Source organism: Mchenga conophoros, linkage group LG11 (genome assembly GCF_057382185.1).
Source record: "Mchenga conophoros isolate Kocher_MC1m ecotype Shallow Benthic linkage group LG11, M_conophoros_male_GT1.1, whole genome shotgun sequence".
NCBI classification, from domain to species: Eukaryota; Metazoa; Chordata; class Actinopteri; order Cichliformes; family Cichlidae; genus Mchenga; species Mchenga conophoros.
Window position 1 is genome coordinate 4881615 of NC_140536.1, and position 11985 is coordinate 4893599.

The 11985-nt window shown below is 42.2% G+C and overlaps 1 pseudogene; it reads left to right on the plus strand.

Annotated features, from left to right (window-relative positions):
- The first annotated feature begins 650 nt into the window (after positions 1 to 650).
- LOC146563470 (uncharacterized) lies at positions 651 to 10269 on the plus strand (annotated as a pseudogene).
- The last annotated feature ends 1716 nt before the right edge of the window (positions 10270 to 11985 follow it).

An 11985-nucleotide genomic window follows, 5' to 3' on the forward strand; every position in this document is an offset into this window, starting at 1 on the left:
CTGGGAATTTCATATCGCAGCTCGAGTATGCTGAAAAGAATCCTATGTTTTCCACGACTGGCATTGGCTGGTCATCCAGAGCGATAAAATGAGTCAGAGCCTCTGTTATTTTAACTGCCCGTGGATTTTCTCTTGACATTTTTCATCGCTTTTCCAAAACCTGAGTTAACGTTGGCTGTTCCGGTCCACACTGCTGACATTTTGTTTTAGGCTGCACAAACTGCAACTCAGCCCCTGGCTCCAACCTGGCCTGGAAGCATAGTTCGTAGCATGATCAATGCACAGAGAAGCTAGATAATTTTGCAAAGGGATAAGATGGTCCGTGGAAGACTTGGCCGAAACATTCTCAGTCTTAGTAATTTCAAAATCATAAACAGTCTTTTTATAGGCGGGCCCATGAACTGGTAAGGCAGTGTTAGTTTTAATATTCACCTTAGAAAAAACATGAGGAGCCAAAATATAGTCACTCACTTCAAACCTTTGTGAGGTACGTTGACGACATGAATGCCGCTTTTTTCTAGAAGCAGTTGTGACTGAAGCAGGGCTAATTGTGGGGTCTGGCTCCTCATCCTCTGATCACAACCTCGCCAGAAATGAGGCTGGAGACGTGAAGTCTGAATGAGACTGTGAGGGTGAGTGACTAATCCGTGATGGCGAAGAGGAAACTGGCGAGCAGGGGGGCAGTGCCGGCACCGAAGGGAGGGGCGCTGTGGCAAACCTCAGCGAGCCGATACGGACACTCTGAGGCTCTAGAGGGAGCGGTGGAGATGACTGGTTATGGGGTTGCTGTGACTGGGAGGTGCTGGAAGCCATTACATGACTCGACAGTTCCTGGGCCTGCAGCATCTCCTTTATCCTTGTAAAAGGCAGGTGAGTCCGGGAGCTGGAGGAGGCGGGGATCCCTCTTCATAATAGCCTCAGCGACATTAACCATTACAAGCTTGCTCTTGAAATCGGGTGCCGTGAGGACGCGGTTGAGGATCGCTTGGATCTGAGCCATCTCCTCCAGACACTCGGTGAGAGCAGAGTCTGCTGGGTCCATGACTGGTCAGATCGTTTTGTCACAATCAGCAGGGCTGACTGTGTGTAGAGTGAAGGGTGGACCCAAATGCAGACAGAAACAAAATGTGAAACATAACTTGAATAACAGAAAACAAGCCGTTTATTGAGGCTGGCAAAATAACTGTATACAAAAGGCAAAATGCAAGGCTAACAATAAACTAAACTGGGTGAGATAAATTAACTAAAAACCTACAACAGGACCATGGACTTGACATGAGGAAACTTGACGCAACTTCTTGGCTTGCAAACAAAGCAGACGATCTAACAATGACACACTGAAAACAGAGGAGTTAAATACACAGGAGGTGATTAGAGGAAGTGGGAACACATGGAGGAAAAGCTGACTGACATGAGCCTAATGACAGGACAGGGGAAGTGAAATTAAATACAATGAACAAAGAACACACGACTCCTTCAAAATAAAACAGGAAACACTGAAACTAAATATGACAACACAAGCTTAACAGACCTAACACGTGATGAACGATACAAGAACTCAAACATAGAAAACAAGGAAACAATAAATAATAACTGCCTTTCCTTAATTAAAGCTAAATAGGAATGACACTTTAGCGATTTTACAGTTACAATGATTACAACCAGCAGGCAGTATAAACTTGATAAAGTATTCAAAATATCCAGGATTCAGTTTGTAATGTTTTCTTTTAGTAGTTTGAACTTAAGATGGCAGTGTTTGTATTTGTAGTGAGTTAACTTGATGTTAACTAATGATGGTATTGACACAAGTTACCTTTTTCCATTTTGGTTAGCAGACTGTTCAGTATGTTAAACTAAAGATGAACAAAATACTGACTCCCTAGTGCTAAGTTAGATCAGACAAACGGTAAAAGTACTAATAACTATTTTAGTTTTGTATTGAGAAATATATTTCATGTAGGTGAAATACTCATTTAGTAAAGGCTTAAAAACTACAGCCAAGGGGCTGAAACACCTTGTTACACTGAAAAAAAAAAGTAACATACAGTGTAAGAAATAACAATGCAAGGCTGTTTTACTGGTATTTATGGGACTGGTTTAATATTAACATTTTCTGTTTTCAGTAGTTCAATGAAGAGCACTGACTATAAGAAATTACTGTCTACAGGAAGCATGCTGCTTAAAGCAAAACTGGGAGGTGTGCAGAAATTTGCTAGAGTATCTGAGCCAAGCCTTAAGGAATTTTGATTGCCGGTAAGAAACCAACATTGTATAAAAAAAGGTGTTCAATGTGCTTTAAGTTCTTTTTGTTATTTAGTCTTTTCAAACTGCATTTTATGATTAATTGAAAATGATCTACGTTTTGGAATCATCTTAGCTACGAATGTATATTTAGTGGAAAAACTGTATAATGTGAGTGTCACTCCTAATCTACCACTTATCAAGCATGTTAGTGGCGCTTAGTAATTTAGTTTTTTTTTTATTTGAGTCACTTTTGAAAAAGTATCTTGAAATTATCTTCATTTTAGGCTACAAAACATTAGATGTCATGTAATCTTTTTGTTTATTCAAACTTGTGTGCTTGTTTCCAGCATTTGCAAAGTTTGGTGTGCCAGCCGTAACAAAATGAGTGAAAGTTTTTGATAGTTCAGGGACTGAATTGGATGATGATATATTTGAGGATATAGTAACAGATCCCTCAACTGGGGTACTAACCATCAAATATGAAAAAGGTTTGTTTGAGTGATGTGTGTTTCACTGGATGTCATTTTTTTAGTATCATTATTACATTGTTTATTAAAAAGAGTTTATAAAATGTGTCTATGGAGAGACCATGTAAACTCATTTGTTTTGCTCCTGTTTTTGAGGTCTGGAAACAGCTGCTGCAGAAGTGTCTCCTGAGCTGTCCCAGTTATCATTGCCACATTCATCAGATTCACAGGGTACGGTCATCCTTTCAGACAGCCCTTTTAGGAAACGTCAGAAGCTGGATGCAGAAGCTAAGCAAGTAAGAGTTAACAGATTTCCACATTCTTCTAACAGTGTCATTTTTGTTTGTAGTTTAAGTGTTCTGAACTGCAGTGGTTATATCAACATGTAGAATGTTTTTATTGTGTTTTCCAGTTGGTGGAATTGATTCTCACCAACAAACCTGGTGGAGAACGTATAATAAATGAATACAATCGGACCAAGTGACTAGTTCTTTTCCTTTTGATCTTGCAGTACATCACCACCACGGCAGGTAAAAGAAATGTATGCCAGAGGAATTGTAACCTTTTTCTCTTACCTCAGTGGCCCGTACTCCAAAAATGGCTATGTAAGTAGCTCATAGTAATAACTGATACAACCAAAATCACGTTTAAACATTTTAAATCCTGCTAAAATATATGTCCTTATCAACTCTTCATTGTTACATAACTTATTTTGTTTATTCATTTATCAGTGTCTGTACATGTCACTCTCCAAGGAACATTATTATGATGGCAAGGGTGGCACTGGGTACTTGGCCTGGAGGATTAAAGCCATACAGAGATGCACTGCTAAAGGGAGGCGATTATCATCTAGAGGTAACATTTATAATTCAGTGGAAATACATAATACTGTTCCACATTGTGGTTCTTTATTAATAATGGTTATTAAATGTTGTTATTAGTTTTGATAAAGCTGTATTTTATATTGTCTAGCACCAGGAGATGGATCATCGAGTGAAGACCAGTGTGGTGGACCAACTGTCAGACGAGAGTTGCAGTTTGTTACAGAGAAGTCACTGAGTGAGGATGAGTGCAAGGAAGCAATCTCTCTGATGAACAATTCAGCTGATGAAGACACAGTCACAACATGGTCCTTGACCTCCTGCTGTCAAGCAACATACTGTCTGTTTTTCCACGTTTCAAAGATATCAAAGGCTTGGTAAATATTTGTCATTAATTTGACAATGTAAACACACTTTAATATTTTATAGAAAGCAGATATAATTCTCTATTCTCTATCCCTGTTACAGATCGAACAGGATTTTGTACTGATGTTTGGTGAGGATGTGTCAGGCAGGTTGCTGGAGAGGTGGCCAACAACATTCAAAAGAAGGATTATCCAACAAGGCAGAAAGCTTCCTTCTACCAGTGACCTGGAAGAACTCTTGCTGGCAGCTGACTCTCCTGAGGATGCCACTGAGGTTAATGATGACATTGGTGAGCTGTTGTTTCTTTGATTAGCACATTCTTAGCATAGCTAACGTAAGCTAAAGTGGCAGTGTCTGTTTTTGTTTTTGACGCTGTCGCCGGTACGAGATTCCGGAATGGCACCACTTACCTCAACATCCAGCTGTGAAAGCTGCATCAACCTGAGCCAAAAAGTGATCGAGCTGGAACAAAGGATATCCACGCTATACCAAATCCATGGGGCTGAATGCGAACTTGACACGATCCTCCTTGTCAAAGCTCAAACCACCGCTACTAGCGCTGAGCTAGCCGACACAGTGCACCATCCAGCTGCTGTGTCCCAAGATCCCGCCAACAGTCAACACAGGCTCTCAACTTGCGTCGCTGGTGCTTCTGCCAAGGACGAGAACTCCTGGTTTCAGCTAGGGGCCAGACCCAAGGCTCTGGTCAGCTCCACTCCACTCCAACCAGCGCCATGGACCATGGTTGAGACGCGTGGTGGCTGCAGAGGGGGCAGGAGGATCCATCTCTCGCACCCTCACCCCTCCGGTGCGGTAGTATTGGAGAATAAATTCAATGTCCGGGATCCTGTGGACTTTCCTCCTCTGACCGCTAGCCCTCGCCATCCCGCTGTGTCGCTGAGGTCTGCGCCATCTCCACCACTACGCCCCCGGAGCCGCGGCGGGCAACCCGACGCTGTGGTGCAAACTCACCGCGGAGAGCTGTGCTTTACCCCGGCTCCTCGGAGAAGAGGACCCACGGCGCGGCTACCTGGGAGTCACTCACGCAGTCCGGCTGGCGCATCTCCATCTGAACACCCCCGGTGTCGCAGCGCGGGCGTCTCAGATGGCCAACAGCCCTCGGTGGCACCTCCTCTCTCCACGCTGGTCCTCGGGGATTCCATCGTCAGGAACGTGCGGATGAGGGGGGCGCTCACGCTGTCGTTCCCGGGAGCCACTGTTGTTGACATAGTGGACAGAATTCCCAACATTCTGGCATCCCACCCACAGGTTAACCGGCTCATCATCCACATCGGCACCAATGACATCCCCAAACAGCAATCTGAGCTGCTGAAGTTGGACTTCCTCGAACTCTTCAGCCTCCTTGGTCAGTTGCAGGTGAGTGCTTTTATCTCTGGGCCCACCCCCACCTGTGGCAGAGGGATAGGCCGTTTCAGCCGGCTGCTCAGCCTTAACACCTGGCTTTCCTCTGCCTGTATCTCCCACGGCGTGGGTTTTATTAACAACTTTGATGCCTTCTGGGAGAGGAGGCATCTTTTTGGGGCAGACGGGCTCCACCTCAACACCTGGGGACGCCGTTTGCTGTCCGCCAATTTGGCGTACAGCACTCCCGCACATCGCCACTGTCTGCCACTGACTGATGTTCCCCTGGTCCCAGCTCCTATATTTGTTCCACTTTTAACAGTAATACACAAAACTCTGGACTAGGACCTTTCTCTCCCACAGTCAACACAATACCCGTCATAATCACAAACAGAGAGCAACAGAATTATCATAAATCCAGTAACTCCAAAAACATTAATAACCTCCGGCCTCTTCAAAAATATCAACATCCATTCAACTCTATTGTCAATAATCCACCAGTCTCAATCAGTATGGCACTTTTAAATGTACGCTCTCTGTCGAACAAGTCTTTTATTATTAATGATTTAATTTTAGATAATAAACTTGACTGTTTATTTTTAACTGAAACATGGCTGGGCTCGGATGCACCAGTTGTTCTCACTGAGGCCTCCCCACCAAATTTTAGTTTCTCTTTTTCTATTAGAAGTGGTAAGAGAGGTGGTGGGACTGCATCTTTAGCCAACAACACACTCACCACCAAACAAATTTTATTTGATCATTTTACCACTTTTGAATTCCATGCTATTGTTTTCAGCAGCCCTCCAGTTTTATCTGTCACAATTTATAGACCACCTAAAGACAGCGCTGCTTTTATCAAGGAATTCTCAGAATTTTTAACAAACATACATTCAAAATATAATATGATAATTTTAACCGGTGATTTTAACCTGCACATAGATAATCCTTCTGACCCTGCAACAAAAGAATTCTTAAACATTCTTCACTGTTTGGATTTTATCCAGCACGTCACGCAGCCGACTCACAACAGAGGACACACTCTGGACCTGGTCATCACCCATGGGCTGTCCACCAGCGTGTCCTCTGTTGTTGACTTGGCTGTCTCTGACCACTACTGTGTGTTTTTTAACATCACCGGTTTTATTCAGCGGAAGACCTCAGTGCGAACTGTGAGGAGGCGCTATCTAACCTCTGAAGTGGCTGCAAATTTTACCAGGGTTTTAGTCAAATGCCCCCCTGTGATTTTACCTGCACCCTGCGATTTGATTTTTAGTTATTTTAACAGCAAACTGAAGAAAAGCCTTGACTCCGTTGCTCCACTCACCACCAAAAAGATTAACGTAAAACATGCATCACCCTGGAGAAACGAAGAAGTCAAAAAACTCAAAAGAAATTGCAGGGCAGCAGAAAGGAGATGGAGGAAAAATAAAAATAATATCAACCATCAAATATTTTCCGAGCAACTTAAAATGTACAATAATACATTAAGGAAGTCAAGAAATTCATACTTCGCCAAAATAATCAGTATTAACAAAAATAATCCCAAGGTCCTCTTTTCCACCATAGATCATTTATTTAACCCTGATTTTAAAAGCTCCAAAAGAACCCCCACAGACTCGCTCTGTGAGCAGTTTGCAGACCACTTCAGGGGAAAGATCAGCGCCATCAGATCTGATATTTTATCTAATCGCGATATGATTGTAAACACATCTGAGGGCTCGATTGTACCTGAGGAGACACTGGACAGCTTTGTCCTGGTTAATGCTGAGAACTTTCAGAAGGTTTTCTCCACAGTGAGACCCACCACATGTCTTTTAGATCCAATCCCCTCTTCACTCTTTAAAACACTTTATGGATTTTTTGAGGCTGAGCTTTTATACATGATGAATTGCTCTCTTCAGTTGGGTGTCTTCCCTGCTGCCTTTAAAACGGCGGTGGTGAGGCCCCTTCTGAAGAAGAGCAATTTGGATTGTAATGATTTTAATAACTACAGACCTGTATCCAACTTACCATTTTTAAGTAAAGTCTTAGAAAAACTTGTTTTTACGCAGATTACTGATTTTCTGAATGATAGACAGATCCTGGAGATATTCCAGTCTGGATTTAGGGTGAACCACAGCACAGAGACTGCTCTCCTAAAGGTTTAAATGATCTTAGATGTAACTGGGACGCCCAAAAGCTCTCAGTCCTGGTGCTACTGGATCTAAGCGCAGCCTTTGATACAGTAGACCACGCTATTCTTTTAAACAGACTAAAACACATGGTGGGCCTCTCTGGTGCTGTACACAACTGGTTCACTTCCTATCTCTCTGACAGATCTTTTATGGTGAGTATGGATACATGCTCCTCTAAGATCCATAAAATGACATGTGGTGTGCCTCAAGGGTCGGTTCTAGGCCCTGTACTTTTTAATTTGTATATGTTGCCTCTCGGCAGTGTATTCAGGAGGCATGGAGTGAACTTCCACAGTTATGCTGATGACACGCAGCTGTACATCTCCGTGTCTCCTGATGACACCAGACCAATGGATGCCCTTTTTAACTGTATCTTGGATATAAGATCTTGGATGGCAGAAAACTTTTTACAGCTTAACCAGGACAAAACTGAAGTTTTAATTGTCGGTCCTGAGGCTCAGAGAGAGAAACTCTTGTCTAAATTAGAGGCATTTTCACTATGTCCTTCGCTACAAGTGAAAAACCTGGGTGTTATTTTTGACTCTGAGCTTGGTTTTATCCCACATGTTAAACATGTAACCAAAATTGGATTTTATCATCTAAAAAATATAGCCAGAGTCCGCCCTATTCTCTCTCGGGCCAACACGGAGATGCTGATGCATGCTTTTATTACCAGTCGCATTGATTACTGTAATGCCCTGCTCTCTGGTCTTCCTAAGAAGAATATTTCAACTTTACAACTCTTGCAAAACTCGGCAGCTCGTGTGCTGACGAAGACCAGAGGGCGGGCCCACATTAAACCGGTTTTAGAATCGCTGCACTGGCTCCCCGTGTGTTTCAGGATCGATTTTAAAGTTCTTTTATTGGTTTTTAAATGTCTTAATGGTCTTGGGCCTTCTTATCTCTCAGATCTGCTTTTACCATACGAACCCTCGCGGACCCTGAGGTCCTCTGGTACTGGCCTTTTGATTGTCCCTAAAGTCAGGACACATACTCACGGAGAGGCAGCTTTTCAGTGGTATGATCCTCGTCTGTGGAACAGCCTGCCGGAGGAGCTCAGGGCCGCAGAGAACGTACATGTTTTTAAGAACAGGCTCAAGACCCACCTTTTTAATTTAGCTTTTACTTAGCGTTTATTTATTTTTTATGCTTATTTATTCTATCCTGTTATTCTATTATTAATTTAGGATTTACCTAATATTTTTTGATTTTATTCTTATTCATTTTTTAATCTTCTTACTCTATTTATATTTATATTTATATTGTATCCTGTTCTTATTTATTTTATCATTTTACCCTGTATATATCGTATTGCGTCATATCTCCAGTATTTCCTCGGAGGGCGCTCTCTGCACCGGGGCTGTTATTGACCGTGGCTGCTGGTCTCTGGGGTCCTCTCAGCCTGGTTGGGGGGCTCCTTGGCCTCCCTCCTGCTGTGTGCCCAGCCCGGAGGCTGCGGTCTGTGACCGGCTCCCGGTGCAGACGGCTCTCTGTTATAATGTTTCCTCACTTGGCTCATGCGAGCCCAGCCCAATTTTTACTCTTTAAGTGTGCGCGTGTGTGTATGTGTGTGTGGGTGGGGGTGGGGGGATATATGTGTATTGAGAGTGTGGGGAGTGAGTTGGAGGGTGGGGTGGGCTGCTTTTAACTATGTAAAACACTTCGTGCTACATTTTTTCTGTATGAAAAGTGCTTTATAAATAAAGATTGATTGATTGATTGATTGATATATAATGTCAGAGCGTTCTCACTCCCGAGGCGTAACATGTCGACGTTTTGTCACGTCCCGCGGCGTTCCTGAGGAACGCGAAAGGAGACCTTCGGCGTTCTTATGGTACGCGGTGGGTTATGGCTGGAATCCAGTGCAATGACGCTCCCGCGGTAATAGACGTTCCAGCCCTGTATTCCAGCCCTAAACCTAACCTTATCCCTAGCCCTAACCATAACCTTATTCCAGACCGTAACCAGGACTTTAATGATGTTAAATAGCGTGTTTCTAAGCGATTTGAAGAAAAAGAGCGAACATGTGTAGGTTCAGTCCAGACGGTTCTCATATTTCCTCTTTTTCCGAGGTCGTCATTTAGGAACGTGGTGGGTAGCCGAAAACGTAATATGGTGACGATTTGTCACCTAGCGTAAAATGTTACGCTTTGGGAGTGAGAACGGGTTGATAATGTTTGTCACAGAACAGTTATCCTTTTTGTCTTTTGGGTCTACTCAAACGTTTTATCAATGCATTGAAATATATTGTTGATGATGATTCAACTTTATTAAAAACAAATATTTTTTTCAGGCTGGGACAGTGACCTCTCAGCATTGCTATTACATCTGATTCCACCATCTGGTCAGGGTCGGAAGAGACCAGGAAAGGTGTCAGCTTCTCAAGCAGAAAGGCGTCTTGTGGTCTTCAAGAAGGTTTGTGTTTCTTTTCTATTTTTATGTTATGAATTACCAATTTAAGAAACATTTGATTCTTATTGCCTGTCTGTATTTGTCTTTTCAGACTGGAACAAATATCCAAGAGCACCTTGATGCCATCACTACCAGCACTCAACCCTACCTCCTGGCTGTTGGGGTGAAAAAGAATGACATCCACCAGTTCTTCATTATTCTTGACAAGAATGCCATACCATGCAAGTCTACCTCTTCACTTGGTGCTTTTGATGAACTGTTTAAAGCACATTTTTTTTGTAAGATCAAAAGTACTGTTGTGAAAGATGGCATTGTATTGCTCTGCCGAAAACTGATGGAAACCCTGTGTTTTGATGACCATTATCATGCATTTAGGGTCAGACTGCATCCCAATATGGTGCTGAAGGTGTTGAACATAAATGAGCTGTGTTGCTTCTTCAAATCAAGTATGGCATTTCAGATTCCTCCCTGTATGTCGTTCCATATTGCCGTTTTATGCTGAACTAATTCATTGTTTTAAAGTGTTTTATACACTACATGAGATGTTTTTATATTTTGAGCCTGACATAAAAATAAAGCTGTTAAATGTATTATCTAGTTGTGGTTTTTGCTCACTTGTTTTATATGTAAAAGCATTATTAAAAACCAGGTTTTCATGCTGCAAAACAGTGAATTGTGTGTAAAGGTAACACTACAGGAAGAGTTTTAGTAACATTATTTGGTGTAAAATTAATTACAAATTTTACTCTATGGGAGCTAATTTTTCACTAGAGATTAGTGTATGAATAACACAGTATAGAGTAACATCAACTCCCATCAGAGTTCTTTGAACCCCCAGTGTTAATTTCAAATAACACAATTCAGTGTTAAAAATCAGTGGGATTTTACTCAAATAGAGTTAATTTATCACTAGGATAGAGTAAATAATATGACACTACTAGTAGTGTTAAGTTGATTTAACACTATGCGGTGTTACTCAGTGTTAAATTTTTACTCTGTTTAGAGTTAAATTTACTCTAAAATTTTAACACTATAGAAAGAGTTGATTTAACACCAATTCTGAATGGGACCAAATAGACTCGGAAACAGTGTTAAATTTAACTCTTTAAGTGTTAGTTTGACACTGCAAATTTTACTGTGCAGTGTCAGTGTCTCTACAATAGTTCTACATTCTATGATAACACATTTCTAAACTCTAAATCAGCTAAATATTCTACAATACTGTAGCTCCTGTGAAAACTAAGGTCTCTAATCACAAGTACCTGACTTCGTGGTATAATTCTCAAACACGTACCCTAAAGCAGATTACTCGTAATCTGGAGAGGAAATGGCGTGTCACAAATTTAGAGGATCATCATTTAGCCTGGAGAAATAGTTTGCTGCTTTATAAGAAAGCCCTCCGCAAAGCCAGAACATCTTACTATTCATCACTGATTGAAGAAAATAAGAACAACCCCAGGTTTCTCTTCAGCACTGTAGCCAGGCTGACAAAAAGTCAGAGCTCTTTTGAGCCAACAATCCCTTTAACGTTAACTAGTAATGACTTCATGAACTTCTTCACAAATAAAATTTTTATCATTAGAGATAAAATTACCAGTAATCATCCCACAGATGTAATATTATCTACAGCTACTCTTAGTACCATTGATGTTAAGTTAGACTCTTTTTCTCTAATTGATCTTTCTGAGTTAACTTCAATAATTACTTCCTCCAAACCATCAACGTGTCTTTTAGACCCCATCCATCCATCCATCCATCCATTCGCTTCCGCTTATCCTTTTCAGGGTCGCGGGGGGCGCTGGAGCCTATCCCAGCTGTCATAGGGAGAGAGGCAGGGTACACCCTGGACAGGTCGCCAGTCTGTCGCAGGGCCAACACACAAGGACAGGCAACCATTCACACTCACATTCACTCGCACATTCACACCTAGTGGCAATTTGTATTATCCAATTAACCTATCCCCACAAGCTGCATGTCTTTGGACGGTGGGAGGAAGCCGGAGTACCCGGAGAGAACCCACGCAAACACGGGGAGAACATGCAAACTCCACACAGAAAGACCCCGGCCTGATGGTGGAATTGAACTCAGGACCTTCTTGCTGTGCGGCAACAGTGCTAACCACCGTGCCACCGTGCTGTC